Raw genomic sequence first — 17,049 nt, 5'->3', positions numbered from 1 at the left:
CCATTTATGGGCACTTAGATTGTTTCCATATCTTGAGTATTGTAAAAATGTTGCAATGAACATAGGGGTGCATGTATCTTTCCAATTAGTGTTTTTGTATTGTTTCTATAAATACCCAGAAATGAAATAGCTGGATCATTTAGTGCGTCTAGTCTTAATTTTTTGAGGAATCTCCATTGATATAAGTGGGGTGTTAAAAGTTCTAACAGTAGTTGTGTTGCTGTCAATTTCTCCCTTTGGGTCTGTTAATAATTGCTTTAAATATTTTGGTGCTGTTATATTAGCTCCAAATATATTAATAACTGTTATATCTTCTTGATGAATTGTCCTCTTTATCACTCTATAATGTCCATCTTTGTCTCTTGTTACCTTTTTTGATTGAAGTTTATTTTGTTGGATGGGTGTGGCTATACCCACTTTCTTTTGGCTGTCATTTGTGTGGAGTATCATCTTCCCCCCCTTCACTTGGAGCTTCAGTTTGTCTTTAGAGCTGGATGAGTCGCCGAGATATAGCATAGAGTTGGGTCTTGTTTTTAATCCATCCACTCTATTTCTTTTGACTGGTGAATTCAACCCATTTACATTTAGGGGGATTACTGATAAATGAGGACTTAGTACTGCTCTTTTGTCTTTTGTTTTCCAGTTCTTTTATATCTCCATTGTTTCTTTTTCCTTGTGTTTATGTCTGCCATTTTAGTCTGGCAGTTTCTATGATGTTTTTCTCAGTTTCCTCTTTTTTTATATTTTGTGTCTCTGCTCTAGATTTATGTTTTGTGGTTACCGTGAGGTTTGTATAAAATGTGTCATAGGTAGAGAAACAACAGTGCGGCGTGAACACGGGGACGCAAAAGAAAATACGGAAGTATGCAACCATGAAGCGAATGCTTAGTCTCAGAGATCAGAAGCTTAAAGAAAAGGGTAGATTAAAACCGAAAAAGAAAGAAAAGAAAGATCCCAGTGCACTCAAGGAAAGAGAAGTCCCCCAACACCCTTCCTGCTTATTTTTCCAATATAACACACAGCTGGGCCCACCTTACCACATCTGGTCGATACCAACTTTATCAACTTTTCCATTAAAGCCAAACTGGACTTAGTGCAGTCAATGATGGACTGGCTGTATGCCAAGTGTATCCCTTGTATAACTGACTGCGTAATGGCTGAAATTGAGAAATTGGGGCAGAAGTGTTGAGTGGCTCTAAGGATTGCCAAGGATCCAAGATTTGAACGATTACCATGCACACACAAAGGAACCTATGCGGTTGACTGCTTAGTACAGAGAGTAACTCAGCACAAGTGTTACATTGTGGCCACAGTTGACCAGGACCTTAAACAAAGAATCTGGAAGATCCCTGGAGTTCCTATCATGTACATTTCTAGCCATAGGTACAACACTGAGTGGCTGCCAGATGATTATGGGGCCACTTGGTTCTAATTCTTTTTGTTGTTGTTGTTGTTTTTGTTTTTTGCGGTACACAGGCCTCTCACTGCTGTGGCCTCTCCCGTTGCGGAGCACAGGCTCTGGACATGCAGGCTTAGCGGCCATGGCTCACGGGCCCAGCTGCTCTGCGGCATGTGGGATCTTCCCAGACCGGGGCACGAACCCGTGTCCCCTGCATCGGCAGGCGGACTCTCAACCACTGCGCCACCAGGGAAGGCCTCAGTTCTAATTCTTAAAAGACAAATTTCCTCTGCCTTCCTTCGACCAACTTTATCTTTTGCCAGTTCATTAAACATGCTATAGCATGAATTATTATTCCACTCACACATATGCTCTGTAATGAACTGAGTATGGTTAAATACACTCACTTTTTTTTTTTTCGTTACGCCGGCCTCTCACTGTTGTGGCCTCGCCCGTTGCGGAGCACAGGCTCCAGACGCGCAGGCTCAGCGGCCATGGCTCACGGGCCCAGCCGCTCCACGGCATGTGGGATCTTCCCGGACCGGGGCACGAACCCGTGTCCCCTGCATTGGCAGGTGGACTCTCAACTGCTGTGCCACCAGGGAAGACCTACACTCACTTTTTAATGTTGTTTTGAAAATTATATTTTGTGTCATTTTAAAATTTGTTGCATCTTTTAATAAATCAAATAATTGCTCACATAAAAAAAAATGTGTCGTAGGTAAAATAGTCCTTTTTCTCCTGATAGTTTCTTATCTTCATTTGCCTACATGGCTTCCATGCTTTTCCTATTCCTCTTTTATGTTTTTATTGTCTCAAATAACCTCTTTTTATGTTGTGAGTTTGCTCCCAAATAGGAGTAGCTAATGTTAATTTATACTGCCCTTTTCTCTTTAACCTTTATGCTATAATTAAATGTTTAACAACCTATTCTGATACAGAGTAGCAAGTTTTTGATTCTATTTATCACCTTACTCAAAGTTTTCTGTACTTTGCCCTTTTTTTTTTCTGGAAGAAGCGTTCCTTTCTACATTTCTTGTTAGACAGGTCTAGTGGTGAGGAACTCCCTCAGCTTTTGTTTCTCTGGGAAAACCTTTATTTCTCCTTCATATCTGAAGCATAACTTTGCTGGATAGAGTACTCTGGGCTGATATTTTTTACCTTTTGATATTTTGAATATGTCATTCCACTCTCTCCTGGCCTATAGAGTTTCTGCTAAAAATTTTGTTGATAGACTAATGGGGGTTCCTTTGGGGGTTACTGTCTTTTTTCCCCTGGTTGCCTTAAAAATATTTTGTCATTGAATTTTGATAGTTTAATGTATCTTGGAGAATGTGTTTTTGCATTGAGGTACTTAGGTGTACTCTTAGCATCATGACTTGTGCATCCAGCTTCTTCTCCAAGTTTTGGAAGATCTCAGCTATTATTTCTTTAAATAAACTTTCTGTCCTCTTCTTCATCTCTTCTCCTCCTGGGATAACTATTATCCCTATGTTGCCTTTTCCAGTGAAGTCAGATAGTTCTTGTAGAATTTCTTAATTTATTTTTAGTTCTTAGTTCTCTCTCCTCTTCTACCTGAATTATTTCTAGATTTTTATCTTTGAGCTTGATAATTCTCTCTTCCATATGGTCTGCTCTATTTTCAGTGTTTTCTAATGCATTCTTCATCTCACTTTTTTTAGTTCTTCCACTCCAGAATTTCTATTTGGTTCTTTTTTTTTTTTTTTCCTTTTTTTTTGCAGATAGCATTTTTTAATTTACAGAGGGGTTTGCCTACTTTCACTTTTTTAAAATAACATCTTTATTGGAGTATAATAGCTTTACAATGGTGTGTTAGTTTCTGCTTTATAATGAAGTAAATCAGCTATACATATACATATATCCCCATATCTCCTCCCTCTTGCGTCTCCCTCCCACCCTCCCTATCCCACCCCTCTGGGTGATCACAAAGCACTGAGCTGATCTCCCTGTGCTATGGGGCTGCTTCCCACTAGCTATCTATTTTATATTTGGTAGTGTATACATGTCCATGCCACTCTCTCACTTCGTCCTGTCCTGCCCCTAGGTTCTTCAGAACTTTTTTTTTTCTTTTTAGATTCCATATATGTGTGTTAGCATATGGCATTTCTTTTTCTTTTTCTGACTTACTTCACTCTGTATGAAAGACTCTAGGTCCATCCACCTCATTACAAATAACTGAATTTCGTTTCTTTTTATGGCTGAGTAATATTCCATTGTATGTATGTGCCATATCTTCTTTATCCATTCCTCTGTTGATGGACACTTAGGTTGCTTCCATGTCCTGGCTATTGTAAATAGAGCTGCAATGAACATTGTGGTACATGACTTTTTTTGAATTATGGTTTTCTCAGGGTATATGCCCAGTAGTGGAATTGCTGGGTCATATAGTAGTTCTACTTTTAGTTTTTTAAGGAACCTCCCTACTGTTCTCCATAGTGGCTGTATCAATTTACATTCCCACCAACAGTGCAAGAGGGTTGGTTCCCTTTTTTCCACACCCTCTCCAGCATTTGTTGTTTGTAGATTTTTTGATGATGCCCATTCTGACTGGTGTGAGGTGATACCTCATTGTAGTTTTGATTTGCATTTCTCTCATCATTAGTGATGTTGAGCATCCTTTCATGTGTGACTGCCAACCCCAGTCCTCTCCCTGGGATCCGACCTTCGAAGCCGGAGCCTCAGCTCCCAGCCCCGCCTGCCCCGGCGGGTGAGCAGACAAGCCTCTCGGGCTGGTGAGTGCCGGTCGGTACCGATCCTCTGTGCGGAAATCTCTCTGCTTTGCCCTCCGCACCCCTGTTGTTGTGCTCTCCTCCGTGGCTCTGAAGCTCCCCTTCTCCACCGCCCGCAGTCTCCGCCCGCGAAGGGTCTTCCTAGTGTGTGGAAACATTTCCTTCTTCACGGCTCCCTCCCACTGGTGCAGGTCCCGTCCCGATTTTTTTTTTTTTTTTTTTTTTTTTGCGGTACGCGAGCCCCTCACTGTTGTGGCCTCTCCCGTCGCGGAGCACAGGCTCGGGACGCGCAGGCTCAGCGGCCATGGCTCACGGGCCCAGCTGCTCCGCGGCATGTGGGATCTTCCCGGACCGGGGCACGAACCCGTGTCCCCTGCATCGGCAGGCGGACTCTCAACACCGCGCCACCAGGGAAGTCCCCGTCCCTATTCTTTGGTCTCTCTTTTTTCTTTTGCCCTACCCAGGTACGTGGGGAGTTTCTTGCCTTTTGGGAGGTCTGAGGTCTTCTGCCAGCGTTCAGTGGGTGTTCTGTAGGAGTTGTTCCACGTGTAGATGTATTTCTGATGTATCTGTAGGGAGGAAAGTGATCTCCAGTTTTACTCCTCCACGATCTTGAGGGTCTCTCTCTTTGGTTCTTTACTAGAGTTTCAGTCTCTTTGGTAAAGCCTTCCTTCTGTTTGTTAATTGTATTCATGAACTCATTGGATTGCCTTTCTGAGTTTTCTTGTAGCTTATTGAGCTTCATGACAACTATGTTGAATTTTTCTCAGTTAGATCGTAATATTCCATGCCTTTAAATTTGGTTTCTGAAGAATTTTCATTTTCTTTCAGTGGCACAGTGCTACTCTGGTTCTTCATGGTGTCTGATAAGTTGTTCTGATGCTGGTGCATTTTAAGTAGTGACTACCTTTCTTCTCTAGGTAAAGCTTTTTTTATTTGAGTCAAACAATCCTATAGATCGGTAATTAGAGGCCTTTCTTTTCTTTTTCACTAGGTGGCGCTATAGCACAAGTTTTTGGTTCTCTTACCTGCGCTGCCCCTGGCTGTTATTTGAGAATGGGAACTTTCCCTTCTCCAACACTTCTGTCAGAGGTGTCACCTGGTGCTCTCATTGTCACAGCTTGTGCCTCCAGGGTTGCTGATGCCTCGATGCTGTCAGTGTCACTGCTGTCCCTGGTGTTGCTGCTGGGGACACCAGGATGGCAGTCACCTCCACTGTGTTCAGGATTGCCTGGGCTGAGAGCACCACCATGATAGGTGAAGGGGGAAGGTATGCAGGGAGCTGGGGTCATGGGTGCCTTTCCCATGTTTGGGGTTGTTGGGTCATGGATGCCACCACTGTAGGTGGGGGAGCCAGAGTTCCAGGTGCCACCATAGCTGGAAGGATGGGGTCACAGGTCTCACCGCTGCTGCTGCAGCCGCTGCCAGTTCCCTGTGGTAGTGTGTGCTCCTGCAGCCAGGAGGCTGGAGTCACTTGCACTACTTCTCTTGTTGCTACTGGGTTCTCTTGGGCTTCAGGCTTAGCTGCTGTAGCAGGGAGACCAGGATTTCGGGCACCACCTCTGCGGTTCCCCTGGTTCAGCCTCTTTTGTGTGTTCAGTTCACCCACCTTTCCATATACAGATGTATGGAACTCTCCAACGTCCTGGTGTGTTGGGCAGAGGAACTTTTTGTTGAGTTACAGATGTTTTACTGGTGGTAGATTGAAGAGGAGAGACAGAGAGTGTCTCGCATCACCATGATGCTGCTGTCACTCCCAGGAACCTCTCTCTTAAACAAAACATCTCCATTTGAGTTCCATGAATTTCAGTAAACATTACATGTCATACATGGGTGCTGGCTCATAAGTCTTATGAGTGGTATTATATTTTTAAAAATTAAATATGCAGAGAAAGAAAATGCTGGCATTTGCTAGTCTATGGCTAAAAGCTTAATCCCCCGTTCATAAACTAGACTTTCTAGCACTGAAGTAGGCTACATGGTTAAATTTAAGGTATATATTTGGAGGGTCTTTTCAAGAGTAGACTGGTAACAGCAGCCCTCACTTCCCAATATGTCCTTACTTGTCCTGAAGTGAATGGGATAATACTATAAAGTTAGCTAGCCACAAGAGTATGCTTAATCATTTGTTACTGGTCAGGGTTCAGCCAGAGAAGGCAAACGCTCTGTAAGACGGTTTCTACCCTCAGAGCAATGACACCCTCCGCTGGGGTATGAATTGGCTGGACCTCTCAAAGTTGGGGTGGGCAGAGACATGACTGATGATCTGGTGCTTCCATCAGAGGTTTTACCAGTAGCAGCCGAGGATTATACAACTTTACATCTAGTATCTCTCTAGGTAGAAAGGAAGGACTGAAGAATGCATCCTTTGGGAAGATTTGCAAGTGCAGATGAGAGTGGAGTGAGAAATGAGCATTCCTGGCATCTTTCCTAAAATGTGAGAACCGTATTCTGAGAATGGGAGAAATTATCATTGAGTGGTATATGATACGACGTACTAACGCCTAGTGCACGGGCTATGGAAGCAACTGATATTGCTTCAGAAACACTGCTCCTCCGTGCTGAGCGTGGTACATGATGACTTCAGTGCTCTAGGGAAGAAACATGCCAGAGCTGATAAGAAAGAAGGCATAATTTGGCTCCATTATGGCAAAGGATATTTACACAAAATGTGACTCCCTGCCCCCAAGAAAAAGCTCACCAGTAAGTCAGCCTATTTAGAAAATGATCCAGCCATCAGACTCTATAATCAGTGTGCACTGGCTTTCTTGCTTTAGTACCAGAAAGACAATATCTGGACAAACTTTTCCAAGCTGTGAATCACTTTATAACTGCTATGTCCAGGAAATTCCAAACTGAAATCCACCCCATCCCCTGTTTCCTTTCCAACCAAGTGGGGTATTTTTTTATTCAATTAACCTGGGAATTTTTTTCCTTGGTGGAGATATAAATGTCCCTTTCATTGCCGAAGGGATCCATAACCTAAAAGATTTAATAAGATTTTATTAATCATACTAGGAACTCTCCGATGGGGGAAAATAAAAGGGGGGAACAAAATTCCAAGTTAAAACATCCAGTGTCACAAAGAATGCTGCTGTTGGCTTCCCTCTGTATCCATCAATGGACAAATCAGAGTCTGATGCCCATCCATTTCTCTTTGCGGACTGTTTCTCACACACTGAAGGAGAAGCTAAAAAAGGTTTTTGTCTATTGGCTGTAATATTGATTCTTCATAGCAATGAGATAGAAAAAAATTCAAGATGCCCTATGCAAAGCTTTGCTATGGATTTTAGTTTTGAATGGGCATAACATAGATTTACAGGTAAAATGGAACCCCTTGTCTAAAAGTATATAGGTTGGGATTCTATCCTGTGTGTATGGTGGAGCCAGAGACTCAGATATGAGGGGTAGTTCTATTAAAGAGGTTCTTAAAAGCAATCTGTCAATCAGGAAGCTTCAGGAAAGAAGCTCCGCAACCCCCGCTCTCACCCGCAAGCTCAGGAAACTAACACAAAACCCATGACAGAACTTTATTTTAATCACCCATCTTACCTCAGAAAATTGTCTGACTGTGAGCTCCCCAAGACTGTGGGGCTGTCTTATTAATTTGCATATCAGTAGAACTTAAGACTGGTTGCTACACAAAGGAGATGCTCAAAATATTTGTTGAATGGAATTTCTCTCTCCTATTGATGAAGTTATTAACGTCTTTATAGAATTGGGACTACTTAAAATGTTTCTCAAATACTTTAATTTCAAAATCCCTACCTTTAAGTAAAATTGTGTTGTTATAAATGATGTGGCTGAGCGCTGTACTGGGACTCTTTCTCTGTTTCTGCTGAGTTTCCTAAAGGCTGAGAACAAAATAGTACGGGGCAAGAACTTGCAGTTTTCAGGGTGAGGCTGAACCCCCGACACAGACCCTGCATAGCAGGGACCAAAAACTGAAGTTTTGACCCTCAGATCCTCACCCATCTTGAGGGTATAAAAGAACTGAGGTGCAGAAGTCAGGGAGCTAGAGGAAGGATTGATTTGTTGAGAGTATCTAGAGGAGGAGGGGCTTCAAGGAGCACATGGAGAGCTTCAGTGGGACCATCATTGCGTAGGAACAGAATAGAATCATCCGACTCCTGCCTGAGAAAAAAATCTCTGGGGAGAGGTTGGTTCCCCAGAGGACTTGTGGCACTACCAGCATAGAGCTTTCCAATAGTTGTACTCCCCAAAGTTCTTGCTTTTTTGGAGCAAAAGAACCTAAGTAAGGGTATTGGCTTGTGGTCTCAATGCACAGAATACTGCCCAAGGGGGTTTCTGCCAGAGATGTCATCTGACCAGAAGGAAGCTGAGGGGGAGATTATAAAGCGACAGCTGAAGGAGAGGCACTGCCCTGCCACAGAGCTGGAGTTGGAGGGGCTCAGTCAGGACCTGCTTTGTAACTTGTGGGACACAGTAAAAAAGGAAAACGTGGGGTTCTCTTCTTCAGAATTTATTAAAAATTTCAAGTTGGCGATGACAGAGCATTTAGACCAAGCCTGAGGCCCCTCTAACCTTGTGGTCCTGAGCATCCACCCAGGACTCGCACCAGTGAATCTGGCCCTGGACACAGCAGTGAAATCACACAGCTCACAGAAGTTCCCAAAAGTTGACTCAGCAGAAATTAAGCATAAACTTCTGCCACAGCCAGAGAAAATCAGTGGGGATTACAGAGATTCCAATGAAAGACGTCTCTTTACCTCTCTTCCCTCTTCCTCCTCCGATCCTCCAGGAGTAAGAGGCAGCCTAGTAAGCAGGAAGATGAGTAGAAACTAGGCAGAGGAATCAGCCTGAATGTTTGTCATCACCTCACCACTTCTCCCCACTGCAGAAGCAGACAAAATGACGAAGGGGGAAGCTTAGCTTTACCTGAAGTTTAGAATTTTAAGTATTTTAGAAGATGGACATTTTAATTACTGAAATAAGATATTTTGAGAAGGAAACAGAAGTAACTTGACAACTTTTTTTTTTTAACATCTGAGACTTGCCCAAGATTTATGCAAGGTGGTCATGAAAAAGAGGCCGACATATGACATAGTGGGTTTACAGGACAGTGATGGGAAAGAATAAAGGTACTTTATGAATGTGCCCCCAAAGAATTCTGCTGGTTCACTGTAATGGTTTCAGATGTTTTTTTAATTTATTTACTCAAACTCTTCTGGGTAAACACGCACACGCGCGCGCGCGCGCACACACACACACACACACACACACGGGTACCCACATATATAGATGGACTTTAGGATATACTTACATGAACATAACAGATTATTCGAGGTGAAGAAATTGAAGTAGTGACTTAACTGAGAAATGTTTCAGAATTACATCAGTTACAAGCTGCAGCAAAAATAGAGCTGATAATCAAAAAAAAAATGTGTGCATTTAAAATACTTTTTGTTGTTGTTTCACCTACATGAGAGAAATGCTCTAGGAATCTGAACTACGGAGGTGGGAGATAACTCTAGACCAAGGGAGAAATACAAAAAAGGGCATTTTGGTAAAGTGTTCAATTTTAAAGCTGTAATTAAATCATCTGCAACAAACAGGCAAGAAATGTGCTTTTACTGCCCTCAAGTGGTTTTAGTTTATCATTGCAACATCTCTATTTCAAGAGTGCTTCCATCACATTCACATTTTAGAGACTATTTGTCAAAAGATATCTGGAATAAAGACTTTTACTGCTCAAATATTTTTCCAAATAATCAAATAGATTAAGCAGATTTATGTAATTGTGTTGAAATATGTCCACTCTATACAGATTTTCAAAATTAGTTGGTTTTGTCTTTTTTTTTAATTTGTCTGTGATTGCTTCATGAGCTCTAAGTTAACTGGTTAGTGTTTGGGTAGGGAAAGGGTTTGGGGATAACTGTATATTCCAAGTTAAACACGCAAGCAGTCTCATTTCATACAAATGTTCAGAGAGGTCATACCTCGACATCTAAGCACTGTTTGCTTGCTTCCCCTTGTACCTCACAGGAAGCTCCCTACTCCCTCCCTGGGTGCTGGGTCTGTGCAGAACTGGCTGGTCAGTCCACTGTGTTGCTGGCTTGGATTCTCCTTGGCTCTTTCAGACACTGCCAGCCCCTTGCAAACCCAGGCTTGGAGGGGTTGCTTGCAGTTTCTGCTCCCAGGGCATCTATTCCTGACCATGGAAGGGCCTTTCGAAGTCTGCTGGTTTTCAGCAGCCTTCTTCACTCACTCACTCACACACTCACTCTCACACACACACACACACACACACACACACACACACACGCCCCAAGGAAGCACAAGGACGTGTTTAGGTGCCCTCCTATAACAGAAGAGCTCCTGTTAATGCAAGGGGTCTGTCCTGGGCCCTCTGTTTTCTGAAACCTCCTATTCCTCAGACGTTAGCTCCAACAGAATCTCCTGGAAGATTTGTTAAAACACTGATATCTGGGCCCACCCCCAGAGTTTCTGGTTCAGTAGTGGTGGAGTGGCTTCCAAAGACTTGCCTTTCTAACAGGTTCCCAGGTGATGGGCACGCTGCGGATTGCAGGACCATCCTTTATGAACTGCTGGCTTAAATGAGCATTTCCCCAACTGTTCACATTAAGGTATAAGTAAAAAAACAATCAAATGTATACGTCATCCTGGGTGTATTTTATGTTGATTGGTCTCCCCCCCACCCCAAGCCACAGGAGAACTTAGAGCTTCGTCAGGAGAACCCAGTGATAAACGCCGTAAAAATGTTGAGGCCTCTCGAGAGGCCTGTGGCCCCCAGAACTTTCTCACTAGTTCACATTCAGCCTCCAGCAGTTTGTGAAAATGAGCGTTTGATGTTCCTACCAGCTGATGGCCCTAGTGGCTTCTGCTTCAGGTGAGCTGCCCGGCTGTGACTCTCTGGCTTCACCTATCCATCGGTATTCTTTTCCTATTGCTACTGTATCAAGTCACCACAAGCCTGATGTCTTAAAACAACACAAGTTTATAGTTCTGGAAGTCAGAAATTTGTATGGGTCTCACTGGGCTAAAATCACTGAGTTGACAGGGCTATACTTCTTCTGGATGTTCCATAGGAGCCTCTTTTCCCTAATTTTTTCCACCTTCTACAACCCACCTGCATTCCTTGATGATAAACCCATTCCTCCATCTTGCAAACCATTAACACAGGGCAGAGTACTTTTCACATTGCCTCCCTCTTCTACTTTTTGGGCCCCTTGTGATTACTTTGGGCCCAATCTGTAATCTATTTACCTATTAGTTGGTTAGCAGCCATAATTCCATCTGCAACCTTAACTTCCCTTTGCTGTGTAAAGTAACATATCACAGATTCCAGGGCTTAGGATGTGAACTTCTTTGGGCAGCTACTGTTTAACCTACCACCACTTGTCTCCAGATTTCAGGGGTGCTTCCCCTACAACCTCAGTTCTCTAATGTGTCTAAAAATAGTTGCTGATTGTTCTTATTTGTTCAGCTTTCTCTTATTCTAAGGACAGGAGCAATGACTTCTAAGCTCTTTACATTATCAGGGCTAACACTGGAAGTAGTAATTTTTCATACTAGATCTAGAGTTCTTACATAGCAATAACTGAATCTCTTACACCTTTTGTCTGTAGCCTCAGACACACAAGTTTTAAGAGAGAGGATGTGGAAGGAAGTTAATCTGTCCATTATAAAGACTTTGCTTTAAATTTGAGGAATTTAGAGGAAAAGACAGAATACAAAAGATTTACATTTCACAGAAGTCAGTAGTCTTTCACGTAGTCTTTTGAAAATAAGTAAGAGGACAATTGAAGCAGACAAGGACTTATCACAGAATTATAATCTGAAAGTCATGCCTTGTATCATCTTTTATACGCTTTGCATTTCAACAAAAATGTGTATTCTATTCCAATTAATTGGGTTAATCTGGAAAACTTAAAAACCAGAGCACATTATTCTAGGAAAATTTAAAAATGTGTGTATATCACTTAAACTACTTTCTAATCATAGTCAAAGAGTACATTTAAATACAACTCCTAAAGCTAAGCATTTAATAGTGATCTGTTAGAAACAGGGGAAAAGGTTTGAAAGTTACCCATGTACTGCAATGTTGCTGAAATGTATATAATGGAGAAAACAATTGCAAAATGACATGCAGGTGTGCAGGGGCGCTAGCGGACTTCACATGATTTCGTTGCAATATGAAGGGCATTATTGCATTATTATGTATGCGTTATTAATCACCAGGATCCATAATTTGATGATAATTATGTTAACACTGTTTTGAAATGTTTAGACAAGTGTTGATATACATTTTCCATTTACTTCTGGCAGAAAGTCGCAAAGCCTTCCCTCTCTTGTCTTTCTAAAGTATAACCACATAGTTGGCTAGGGATTTAGGAAATGTGGTAAATTGTGAAGCATCCTTCTCTTTACCAGAGTATATTTCACATCCTATATGTTGTATCAGAGGGTGAAAACTGTTAGCCTCAGGTAAAGTTTGGTCTGCAGACACATTTCTTTGGGCTATTTCTGTTTTTAAAAAAAATATTAAATTAGTTCCCAGTATTTAACAGACAGAAGACTGAAATTTTAAAATTTTGGATTTTTAGCTTTTACATTGGGAACATATTTCCATAATTAACGGAAGACTGATATGAGAAGAAAGTCCCTTCTTGGGGAGGGGCCTGGAAGGCGCAGGAGGGAATGCCTCTTTGGTTGGCAGTGTTCCTACCATTCTCTACTGTATTACATCCATTCTATGCATTAATGCCCCCGTAGGCATTGGAGTTTGCACCCCAGACACTTTCCTTTGCCATGTCAGTCGTTGGCGAGTTCACAGACATCTAGCAATCTCTAAATTTATAGTGGACACGAGGATGAAATTACATAGAAGAGCCTAGCCATAGAAATTCTAATTCCCATAAGCAGCTGAATCTGTTCATCAGCGTTTGTAATCATTGGTATGCTCTAAAATTTGTAAACTGCAGTTGAAAGGAAGTCTTGTAGCCAGATAATATCTGACTCTTTTTTTTGTAGTATGATTAATTATACTATAAAAAGTATTTTTAAAATCCAGTCAGGATTCTTTGGACTCGTAAACACTCAAACCCAAATGGTTTTAAAACTAAAAGCCAGGAGTGAAGGTTGGAATGTAGGAGATATTTAAGAAAACAGTAGTGAGAGTAGCAGACTGAGAACTGAGCACTCTGGGCTCTCTTTCTCTCAGTCTCCTGCAAAGTGTTCCTGGTTCTTTTATTTCTTTATTTCTTTATTTATTTTTTACTCTATTTTTGGCTGCATTGGGTCTTCGTTGCTGCGTGTGGGCTTTCTCTAGTTGTGGCGAGCAGGGACTACTTTTCATCGCAGTGCACGGGCTTCTCATTGCGATGGCTTCTCTTGTTGCGGAGCATGGGCTCTAGGCGCACGGGCTTCAGTAGTTGCAGCGTGCGGGCTCAGTAGTTGCAGCATGCAGGCTTTAGGGAGCGCAAGCTTCAGTAATTGTGGCACGTGGGCTCAGTAGTTATGGCTCGCAGGCTCTAGATCACAGGCTCAGTAGTTGTGGCGCATGGGCTGCGTTGCTCCACGGCACGTGGGATCTGCCTGGACAAGGGATTGAACCCGTGTCCCCTGCATTGGCAGGCAGATTCTTAACCACTGCGCCACCAGGGAAGTCCCAAAGTGTCCCTGCTTCTGAGTGCATTTCTTACGATGCCTCTTCTTCCCCCACTCACCCACCCTTATTTCAATTAGTTTCCCCTCCCAACCTTAATCTTCACATTGCCAGACTGTGTCCACCCCAGCCCGTGGCCTTTGTCAGTCTCCATTGGTCTCTGAGAAAGGGCTCTGATTGGTCTAGCTCATCTTTTGAAACCAACCACAGAAATCATAAAGCAGTGTGCAGCTTCTGGATTGGTAGCTTTGGACTAATAACATGCCTTGTCCGATCAGTCACAGCCAATGATATGTTAACATCATCATAATCATCACTGTCATCTCGTATCATCACAGTCAATACCACTGCTAACGTTTAATGGATACTTACTATGTGCCAGACGACCTCCTAAACCCTCTAGACATGATTCATTTAATCCCAATAACAACTTGGGAGGCAGACGCTATTTTGACCATATTTTATGGATGAGACCAGTGAGCATGGTTGTCTGTGCTCAGCAGAGACTTGAAGGCAAGGGCAGCTTCCCTTCCAGCCAGCTGAGGGGGGACAAGCAATAATAGATGTGTCTAGAACAAACCATTTTCCCTTTGGGCTTGCAAAATAGGAGGTTCACAGAGAATTACAAGGTAATCCCTTCATTGAGAAATTACTGAAACTGGTTTGCAATTTGCTTTGTTTGCACAGTTGTGCATCTCTCTAAACGTTTTATGGGCTGGTACAGTCAGCATTTGAGACAGGACAAATCCCAGGCCAGATTTTAAAGTACATAGAGCTCTTGCAGTCCCACCCCCTTTCTGTGCTCCCTGATCCCATGGAACTCCTTTCTTTCTTCTTTCTTCCCCTTTCCTCAGTCTCTGCTGTTGCTGGCTCCTCAGAGGTAAACCCTTTAGTTCCCTCCTCTGAAGACTCAATCTCACCCCTATGATTTAGACCACATTGCGAACATGGGACTTGACAAGGTTGGGCAGTGGCCAGACCGGTTTTAGATTGCTACTCAATCTAAAACACCTGGATAGTCACAGGTTCTGCAGACTTTGTGTCTAGAAAGCCAGTCACAGACCCTGTGGTCAATTCCAAGAAAAAGTAGGACCTCAGTTGAGGGCCAGCCGTCAAATACAAGTCAAAGGGCAGCATGATGGGTGATGCAGACACATCTAGGTGCTCCAAGAGGGAGGAGCTAAGTAGTGGGAGGTAAGTCAGAAGCCAGAGGGAACTCTGGGGAGAATGAACACAGTGGGACAAACTCAGCCAAGAGGCTGTTGTGTCAGCTGTCTTATAACCACATTTGCTTGGGGTTGTTGGGAATCTATTTGCACACATCATACACAAGACTTCTTAAAGGTAGCTACACACTCATTGGACAACCGAAAAACACAGGCCCCAGATTTCCTGCCATGAGGTGGTCTCAGTGGGCCTCTGCTCCTTCCATTCTTTCTTCCTTCCTTCCTCCCTTCCTTCCCTCCTTCCTTTCCTTCTTTCTACCTATATCAAATATTTATTGAGTCCTTATCAGGTGTTGGAGATCTAATGGTGAATAAAACAGTAATACTCCTTACCCCAAGGATTTCACATACCAGAGGTGAAGATAGGCAAGAAATAAAAAGTCCTACTGAGATTTCTATTGCCAACATTTGCTTGATGTATTCTTTGGACATCAAGCCACACCTGACCAAGGAGCCCCCATTAAGACGGAACTCACCTAGCAACCTCTCAGTAAGCCTAGTGAGTAAGCATCAAAGCTAGCTCACAACTTCCTCCTAAATACCTGCTTGCCCAGTGTTTCTTTGTGGATGAATTATGCTTCCTGTCCAATTTCCAAGATCTTTTTGTTTTTAAAGACTCTTACTGTCTTAATGTTCTTTTCTTCTTATCCTAACCAGCCTTCAGAAAATACTCTAATGTCAGCCATGTGTACTTTAATATGAATTTGAATCATTGTACAACCTCTCCTTAGGGACATGGCCATCTTCCTTCCTAGTGTGAAAAATTGAATGAAAGTGGCTTTCCCCTGCTAAAGAAATTTGAGAAGTTGGGTTTTCAATGAAGCAATAGCAGGGAGAAAGCCTGTCCACATACACACCTTCTTCATTACATGTAAAGCTGGCCTTCATTCAGTATTTCCTCTGGTTTTAATTAGAAGCAAACAGTACTCTGTGCCTTCTAAAAATGCTCAGGGGTAATGCAGAACTAATCTGCCTTTTCCTAAGACTCCCAAGTTTAAATTTCCTAATTACAGTTGTTTGCCAGCAGTTCTTTATTAGTGCAGTGTCAGCTTCCAATAAGGGGAGGACTCATGTGGCAGCGAAGCCAGTCTTTTAGGGAGGAGACAGACAGCTCGAAGTTCATGACCATTCTCACTAAGGGGACACTGAATATAGGAAAAGGGTCCAAAGTCAACTTAAATAAGTTGGAAAGAGCAGTGTCTGCCATTGCCTCATGTTGAAGTTAGGGCAGAGAACATACCTATTCATTCCTGACAATTTAAGGCCTCATCAACTAGGTACTGCTTAGGGCAAATTAATTGTGTTGAAAGAGAAAGCACCCGTGAATGCATTTAACTGTGTCCCTATTATTGGAAACTTTACATTTTATATTCTGTGTAGGGTGGAGACAAGACTTTATAAATGATCAGGAAGATGTTTCTTGCGTGTTTAAGTCAGACTAAAAAGTGTCCAACTACATACTAATAGCAATTCAGCCTCTAAAAATAAACTGTGTCTGTTACTTACAATGCTGGCTTCATTGAGAGTCTATTTTACATGGTTTTTCCGTGCCCAGAAAAAAAGAGGTGTGGTTCTTACTGCAAACACTTTTGAAGATCTATTTGATGATTTTGTAGGACCCATAAAGTGCCTAAGGATTACTCATATATTGCTGGCTTCAGTGTAACTGTAATGATCATAGTGATTGTTTTTTAACTCTCTACAGATGTTGGAAAATTTCAAGTCAAGTGCTTCATAAAAAATATCACTCTACCTATGCCTGGCTCCTTTATTTTAATGAATGGAATTCTTTAAAAGCTTGGAATTGTGCGTGTTTGGTTACTCTAGGCAATAATTAAGATTAATTATTGTACAGAGCTCCAGAAAATTGAAACTGACTTGCTATATTTCATGAGCTTCTATCAAAAGAAAACAAGGTGTGGTTTTTTTTTTTTTTTTTTTTTTTTTTTTGGCGGTACGCGGGCCTCTCACTGCTGTGGCCTCTCCCATTGCGGAGCACAGGCTCCAGACGCGCAGGCTCAGCGG

At 42.4% G+C, this 17,049-nt stretch overlaps 1 long non-coding RNA gene and 1 pseudogene across 3 annotated transcripts in view; both read left to right on the top strand.

Moving 5' to 3' along the window:
- LOC307186845 overlaps window positions 1–17,049 on the top strand; it is a 294,281-nt gene that overhangs the window by 4,015 nt on the left and 273,217 nt on the right. The gene's annotated exons all lie outside the window — the stretch shown is intronic.
- LOC307186497 (rRNA-processing protein FCF1 homolog) lies at window positions 258–1,432 on the top strand (annotated as a pseudogene). Its single transcript has one exon. The product of its transcript is annotated as an rRNA-processing protein FCF1 homolog (transcript).

The sequence above is a fragment of the Stenella coeruleoalba genome (assembly GCF_951394435.1).
Source record: "Stenella coeruleoalba genome assembly, chromosome: 5".
Classification (NCBI taxonomy): Eukaryota; Metazoa; Chordata; class Mammalia; order Artiodactyla; family Delphinidae; genus Stenella; species Stenella coeruleoalba.
The sequence above is the reverse complement of the archived record's forward strand: the minus strand, read 5'-3'. Positions and strand labels throughout refer to the sequence as shown.